Consider the following 8,717-nt stretch of genomic DNA (forward strand, 5'->3'; position numbering starts at 1 on the left):
TGTCCATACTATGTATCCCAATATGTACAATTCCGCAGAGATGAGTGGTTTCTGAGAGACTACTAATAGACCAAAGCTGAGAAACCTTTGTGCAGTAATAATCCAACAAACTAAACTCTAGAGAAAGAAAGAAGGGGACATACTCTATCCATATTTAACTCTAAAACCAAAAAATAATGGAGCCAAAATAAGTCACTATTCTCTGTATACCCAAAAGAGTATCTAAACACCAAAACAAATAGAAATATTGCAGTTTACTACCTTTAACTTTTTTTTTTTACAATTATTTTCATCTAGTAATCTTGCACATAAATCACTTTCTGTCCTAGGGTCTCCTATTTGTATTGGATTCATGAAGGCGCAGCATTGTCACAATAGGGCAGAAATGCTGATACAACTACAGAACACCTCTTCTCTTCACCATAAGACAGGAGGTGTTCTGGTTTTCTAGTATAACTCCAGATTACATTGCTTCAGATAAAACTGCGGAGTACACAGCATTTATCTGAATTTCTGGAAGAATATTAAGGTACATTTTTACACAGATAATTATGTTGACTAAAAGGAAGCAAAAAAGCGAAGCTTTACATACATTTACACATCTTTATGACCTATTACAAATTTGGGATCAAAAAGGGACACGTGATGTAAAGCTGTAGTAAGCATTTTAACTTGCCTAATCACTGTCTTAAGCATGCGCAGCTCAAGATAGGATACCCCTGCGGCTGCTAGGACTGAATGACTCCCTGTCCCTGCGTGGGAGTTTTGTCATCTTAGCCCAGCTAATCAAGATGGCCAAAGAGCCAAAAGCAGGAATATGGCAGTGCCCATGATGTAACATGGACAGGTGAGTGCATTTAAAAAAATGTGTTTAGGCATGTAAAGGTATTTTAGTGCTTTATGGCCACTACACAAAACTGCAAGGGGCTGCTTTAGGAGGTAATTAAAGCAGATGTTCAGTTGTGAAATGGATTTTGCTGTAAGAATGATATAAATGAGAAGCAGTCATCCACATGACCTGTTTCTAGCAGATATGTAATAGAACAAATGTAAAGAATTACTCATGTTTACATTACTACTTAGTAGAATATTTATACATTGATTTGTTAAATTGCAATTAGGGGGTCAGAAAGAAATGTTCTTTCTTGTACAAGAAAACTTTGCTGTAATGTCTAAGGGTTGTTTTTACCTTCCACTGGATTTTTTTTATTTTTTTTCAGGCTGGTAACTCCACCATCCATTAATCAGTGCATAAAAGAATTGCTGCCTAGCCTTAGTCATTTCCATATTGCTGGTCCCTGAGCACAGCGCACTTTTGCATATTAATAAGACGATGCCCTCGGGACCATTTCATTAAACATATATTGCATGTAATTATTCCTTTAAACCCAGCCAAGCCATTTAAAATTACCTACTTTTGCTGTTTGCACTTCCCATTTGCATAAAATATTGTAAGAGCAATACATGAGATCACAGGACGCATCCAATGACAGAATGTTATGCGGGATAAGGGAAAGGGGTGCCTTTATGGGACAAGTTATCTCCTCCCGTAAAAGCCTAATTTTATGCATTGTCCCTGCAATATACATTCTGTGCGTTCTTCAATATCCTTGTCCTATTAAATTACCTTTCATTCTTTTCACTTTGCAGTTTCCTTTTGGACTTAGCCACTTTTATCAAATTTATCCAGATGCCATGAATGATCCAAACACATCAAAATGATGCTGGTCATTACATTTCAAGTCCTAGGGCGACAACATTCATTTTTGTGTTACAGGACAAAATAAATATGAAATGACTAATGGACCCTTCCCCTCTCTTTGCTCCATGGGATAAAGTGTAGCAGTTCCATATTCTAGAGATAACTAGGCACAACATTATTGATAAGGATGCAGCACTGGCAGAGAGCACATAGGCTGACAGGTTGCCTGGCAGGATTTCACTGGGTTTTACATATCCCTTAGTTTAATTTTGATGTGGCCTAAAGAATGTAACTTTTAGCCATGGTTATCAACCCCCTACAAGCAGGTAAATATCTTTAGGAAAAACAAGCCACCTTTCATCTTGGCTGGAACGTGACAGCAAAAAAAAAGTAATTAGACAAGTTTAATTGAAAAAAAAAACATTCTGCCTTGTATAAAAGACCACACATGTGAACCTGCAGGTGCTTTTATATTTTTGTTTGGAGTTCTTTTCTACAAGTATATGTGAATATGATTTCATAGCAGAGGCTTTAACACTTTAAGGCTTTTCTGGATTCCAAAATGATTAAGTACCCGTCCATGGTGTCCACAGGATGCAGAGACATTAAATCTTCCAGTGGATGAGAAAATTAATTTATGTTTCATAATGATATTGATGCAGTTTCTGACAGGTCAGTGAATCATCTTCTGTGGAGCTGAAAGATGCAAATGTGCTAGATAAAACTGCAAGAGCAGGAATAGGACTATAGTAAAAGTAGATGATGACGAGTCACCCTGCACAAAAAGTGGTAATAAATGTTCAATCACACCAAACATATTTGCTCAGATTTGAGTGATTTTGGCTGAAGGAAATTAATTGCTTCCTACTGAGAACCAATAAGAATACTTTAAGTATTTCCAAAGCAATTTTTGTTATTGTGCAGAGTGTAAGAAAAAATGTTAACCTGTCTTATTCCTGGTTTGCCAAAAAAAGAAAACTTGCCAGATTTTCCCAATGGTCACGAATTTCACAAAAACATGAATACTAATTTCAGACTTGGGGCACCAGACATCTCCTAGCACAATTTATTTTATACCTTCTGAGGTCTTGATGGGTGACTACCTATGTATTTTAGTATTTTTATGTCAGCTCACTTCAAAGAACTCCTTACAAAGAATTATTTTAGTTTTTTTCCAGCTCTGCATCTATATCATCCCTCTAGGTTTGGTTAAGGTCGTTGCTGGTACCGCGTGGCTATGGCTTTGCTTAAATGTTAGTGCTGGCCTAGAAGAGGCGCATCATGTGCAAATGGAAATTCCTAGATTGTCATGGTAAATAAGTATATTTATTCTCTGTCTGTAATGCGCCTGGGCACACAAACCACAGCCAACTCCAGGAAACCTTTTATCAAGCTTCATTGCGTAGTCCCAAAATAAGCCAAAGGTCATTCACAGAAGGTCAGTCCGATAAGCCTGGTACAGATAGAAGAGGCAAAGGCAGGTCAGGAACAATCCGAGGTCAGGGCAGGCAGCAGGCAAGGGTAGTCAGAAACAATCCAAAGTCAGGGCAGGCAGAGTTCAGGTAGAATCAGATATCAGACTGGGTCGCTATTGGTAATGACACAACAGAAGTCAACACTATAACCATCACACATAGAACGCACCCAAGCACACTGTACACACAGAGGCTTATAGTGGGCAATGGTGTTCAAGACAGGTTCTCCTTAAATGGCCAGAGTGCCCAGTGACCTTGCGCCACCTGGCGCCATTTGATTGGAGGATAACTGAATCAGGGAATTCAAACTAACTATGTCCCACCCCTTGGCGATGCAGCTGAGTGCCTCACCCCCGGGGGGTACAAGAGGCACGCGTGGTAGCGCATGCACCTCTTCCCACAGCACCCCTAAGATGTGCTATACCTTGAACAGAGTGCTGAGAATGTGAAAATCCCTGTCCATGTTTATAGGGATCCTGGGGATGCTGCCTGGGAATCCTGGGAACAGTATTTCAGCCAGAATGGATCTCTCTGCCGACAGGGAGAGACGCACTGCGAGCAAAACTTTTTATTGCACCAACTCAAAAAATCAAATTGTCAAGGTGTTTTTTTTTGTTTTTTTTTTTTACCTACCACCGATCCAATAAAGAGAAGTGAATTCAACAGCCAACCGTAATTCCTACTGTAACACCAATTTTTTTTCATCCTCTATTTAAGGATATAGAGCAAGTTTGTAAATATCAATTGAAAGTTCATAGGTCATGTTGTTTGTATGAAAGATCAAGCCAATCCTAACTGAAGCACCAATCTTTCCTCTGATTTACCCCTCCCCATATGCCACGATCAGAAGGGCAGAATTTCAGAAATGTGTGCCATACTTTTGGATTTCTACTACTTGGTGTTGGTACCATGGAAGCAAAAGCTCTGTGTGATTAAAATACTGTATTATATATAGCCTGAAAATTGGTGATCAAGCAGGTATTTATTGCAGAGAGACACAGGCAATCTCACACCTGCAATAACTATTCTTGCCTAAACCTTGCCCTGCTGTCAATTTTTACTGAGCTGCCCATGTGAAATTCTGGGTTCTCTTGTTGCTGCCAGGAATGAATGACCCCAAACACAGCTGGGCAACAGGTATATCATCCAGGCCAGCCAAGATGGTTGAAGACCAGAATGCCAAAAAGAAGATGGCAGCACCTGGGGAGAGGTGATTTTTGATGGTTTTTATTCAACTTTAACTTCACAATAATATAGTGACCAATCACAAACATGTCTGGGTTTCAGTCCTAGGCCAAAATGAAAATGAACTTTTCTTTTTAAGTTTATCCCTAAATTAGAGTATAGTCCCATTTGAAGGCAGCCTACATTCTACAAATCTGTTATTAAAAAATGAAAAGCAATACCTTTTTTAAATACTTTTAAGTGGGTATTAATTTTACAGTTAAGTTGGAATACATTAACCTTCAAGGTAAATTAACCAATTAAGAAAATGAATTACGCAGCCATCTACCTGTCTTTGTTAGCAACACAGCGCAGCTTACGCTACGTGGCGAGAATACTGAAGTATGTACAAGTCAGAATGGATGATGAAACCGCATATATATCGTCCAGGACTATGAATGCACATTTTATTCTCCGCCATAAATTGGGTTTGGGGCTTAGAAAGAGGAGGAGGAGGAATTGAATCAACAGTGGCGAAGTAAATAATTGTCATCTATGGAAGGCAGTTTTAGAATGGGGGGCCAAATGATTTGTGTCTCGCTGCAGGCATTAACGGTTGAAACGTGCGTAAATTCTGTCCCTTTCTTGCCCGTTTGGCAATCAGAGCTCTGTATTTATTGCTCAGATTTTATTAATTTTCATGAGACCTTGGACTTTACTTTACAGTTGGATGCATAGACTATAGTATTTACCAATTTTAAAATTCAATTTACACACCCATATTTTTAGATCCATTCCTTAACCACATATAATAGGAGGCGGCCAAGACCCCTTTCTCAATAAAGTAAAAGTCTGCTTCCAAAAAAAATGTGTATTAAAGAGATATTAAAAGTTTTCGTAGGAAGGGCGGTCCATATTATTTAAAAAGGTCCTCTTGATTTTGTCTGCCACAGTAATATGTTAAGGAAACTTTAAATGTGTTTCAGGGGCCTACAAGTCCACCATTATTGTGTAGTGTTCTCCCAAGCCTCTTATGACTGGGTGCACCACCCAGCATTTTTCGGTAACCATCCGTCTCTTTTTTGGTGGTTACTGAAAAGTTGGGTCACGATACAGGGGCCACCACTTGCCTACATCTTTTTTCTACCCATTTTGGAAAAAATTCTGGGGGGAATACTGTTGTGGCAAGAAAAGATCATAGGTGAATTATGTGAAACTGGACCAATAAAAAAGTCTAAATATGGCATGTCAATGTTGCCAACAAATTGGCTTGCACTGATGAAGAGGACTGTTGAATGAGTTTGATGTTTTTTTGACTTTCTTTTACTGTGGCAAATATCAAATGATCAACACATTTTTCAATAACCTGAAATATCAATGTTACTGTGAGCTTTTGTTTGACCGAGTCAAATGTCTTGAACGTTTGGGGTCCAGTGGTCCATTAATACGAAGGAAGGAAGAAAGAATGGGTATTTCGGGGAGAGCTGCTTTTCAACAAAGCTGGAGCTGAACTTTAAAAAACAATATAGAAAATAATTTTATGTTGGAATAAGTTATTTTCTAATAAATACAAATACATAAGAATATGTTCTACCACTTCCTAACTCAACAGCTACTTTATGTTTTTATAGGCCATATTAGAAAGGTTTATATGTGCTTATTTTGTGGAATAAAACTGGTAGAACGATTTTTTTTATTATTTATATGGATGGTGGCACTGTAGGAGCCTGGTTTATCCTGGGCGAGTTGGAAAATCCGATGACAGAATCAAGCTAGAAGTCTATTTTTCCCAAGGTGGTAACCCTTAATTTTATTCTGGCTCATCAATAATTCTTGTTTTGTGCTAGATTCCCAGTCTGTGTGAGTGGAGAGCCATCATTTACCCTGACACCTCTATGGCAGGGAGATTGACACAGAATTATGAACGAAATCCCACATGAGTTGTAAAGGGCTTAATAGAACTTAATATCTGTAATCAGAAAAGAAATCACAGCCACCCTGAGAAAACTCCTCTTCTTGTTATGTTTCACAAAGATTCCTTTATATTTTGCCTTTGTTCCTCTAGAGACCTGCTGGCCCCGATAAAAGCACTCACTTGCTATGTAAGGGGGAAAAAGACTAGTTGACAGGATGAAAGTTAACCGGATGAAAGTTATCCTGGTACAATATTAGTTTGCTGTATTCAAGCAGGCAATGGTTTAATTTAATGCAGCAAAGAAAATAAAAGCAGACCTTGTGATTTACACTCTACCAGTTTGATTCTGTGAAACTTGTAAACTGTTGTGATTGGAGGGAAAGGGCTCAGCAATTTTCCATGCTGGTCTTTAAAGATATTAAAAGCCCTGGTTGCACTGTGAGTATAAGCAGATTAATTGGACTTTTTTGGCTGTCACAAAAAGAAAGATCAGATAGTAATCAATATGGACAAACCCAGGGAAATAGCTTAGTTAGCAATTATAGCTGCCGTGAGACCCGGATACAAATCACATCATTAAGTTACTTGTGTTTTTGGTCCAATTCACTCCCACAATTAGGAGACATACTAATAAACGATTTTGTTTCCATACAAAATTATTCCAGTGTAGAAGTGTACAGGTAATCTGTAAAACAGTAATGTAATGTATCTGCACCATATACAACAATGGAAATGTGCAATTTGCCTTTACGTGGTTTTAAACTACTTAAAGATGTCATTTGAATTGAATACTGTACAGGAGTTGCAATACATTTATGGACCAGAAGCACTGGAATGTGAAACACTGGAAGTATTGCAATGTAATTGCATTAAGCTGCTAAACGATTGTTAGTGACTGTAATGCATAAAACTTTTTCCCAGACAGTTAAAAAACATCTTTTATCATAGCACACTGTTTAGCTATTTTTTAGGCTTTGAAAAGACAAAAAGTACACTGAAAGACCCGATTACATAACCTGAAACAGGGGTCATGTGTCCATGTATGATCAGAGAGAGTCCCTAATGCAGTGCCCACATCACTTCCTGGTGACAAACATACTGCCCATTGGCTATCACTAATTTCCATCAAATAGTCCTATCTGGGTTTTTAGAGGATCTTCTAGTCTTAATAGGAGAGGACAGTAAGTATTCCTGAGATTTATTAGTCTGCTTGATTGGCCAGAGGTGGAGGATAAATCATTAATCAATCAGCTAGAGAGAATACACTTCCATCTGTGAAGCTGGGTGATCCAGCAAACCTGGAATGGATCTAACAAATGGCAAATGACTTTAAGAAATCCATTCCAGGTTTGCTGGATCACCCAGCTTGACTGATGAAAGTGTATTCTCTCCAGCCTTGGATACCTTTAATAAATCAGGCCCAATATGTAAGGGTAATTCCACTTTAACACTACAAAAGTGCTTAGTAGATAGGAGAGCACAAATGTGACCACTCTAGTGTACTGATGTTACTTTATATGAGCTTAAAATTTAACTCCAGTTTTGATAAAAAAAACAATGTCTAAATTAGAAGTATTTTATGTGATTTTGATAGCATTGATGTAAACATATTTAAATATTTTAGAAAATTATTATAACTTAGGTGGTATAGAAGGGATATGTTTTTTTATTTAATAATAATATTTATTAATATTTATTAATAATTTAATAATTCCATTTAGGAAAACTACCACCTCGTTTTTTGCTGCTCTCTGTAAAAATAAAACCAGCCACCATGATGATGCAACAAAAATATCCAAGCTTTTCTCAGTACATAATACTGCATCACTGTAACAGGGAGAGGTGGACAGAAATAGAAAGTATGGTGGCAAGGCAATCTCTAAATCTGCTCTGTAGAATTTTAGATTCCTATATTTCTGATAGAATCCAGCAGCTGAACATCCCTTCCATATTTACCTTGCTTCTTCATTACCACCTTAAGGTGCTCCCACATCTACTTTTTATTTTTAATAACATTAATTCTGTAGAATTCACTTAAATCAGAAGTAACATATTGAAGTAGATTTGCCCTATAAAAAAGAATGTTGCTTAAAAAGAATATAATAATAAAAAAAAGCATTGGCTATTGCTTTACTGTAACACTTACAAATAATGTAGTGATGTCTCATCAAAGAAAGTCATCTGCTTCTTCTGGAATATCTGATGGCCTAGGGTTAATTCTGCACTGGCTGCTTGCATTAGATCTATTCTTATGCTAACATAGTGTACCAGAATATTTTTCTCTGTTTTCCATTTCTGAATACACGAAACCCCTAAAACATCACCCCTTCTTTACCCCAGATACACACTTGGTTTTAATATTTAAGTATGGATAGATAGATAGATAGATAGATAGATAGATAGATAGATAGATAGAGGGATAGATAGATAGATAGAGGGATAGATAGATAGATAGAGGGAT

The sequence above is a fragment of the Pyxicephalus adspersus genome, chromosome 6 (assembly GCF_032062135.1).
Source record: "Pyxicephalus adspersus chromosome 6, UCB_Pads_2.0, whole genome shotgun sequence".
NCBI lineage: Eukaryota > Metazoa > Chordata > Amphibia > Anura > Pyxicephalidae > Pyxicephalus > Pyxicephalus adspersus.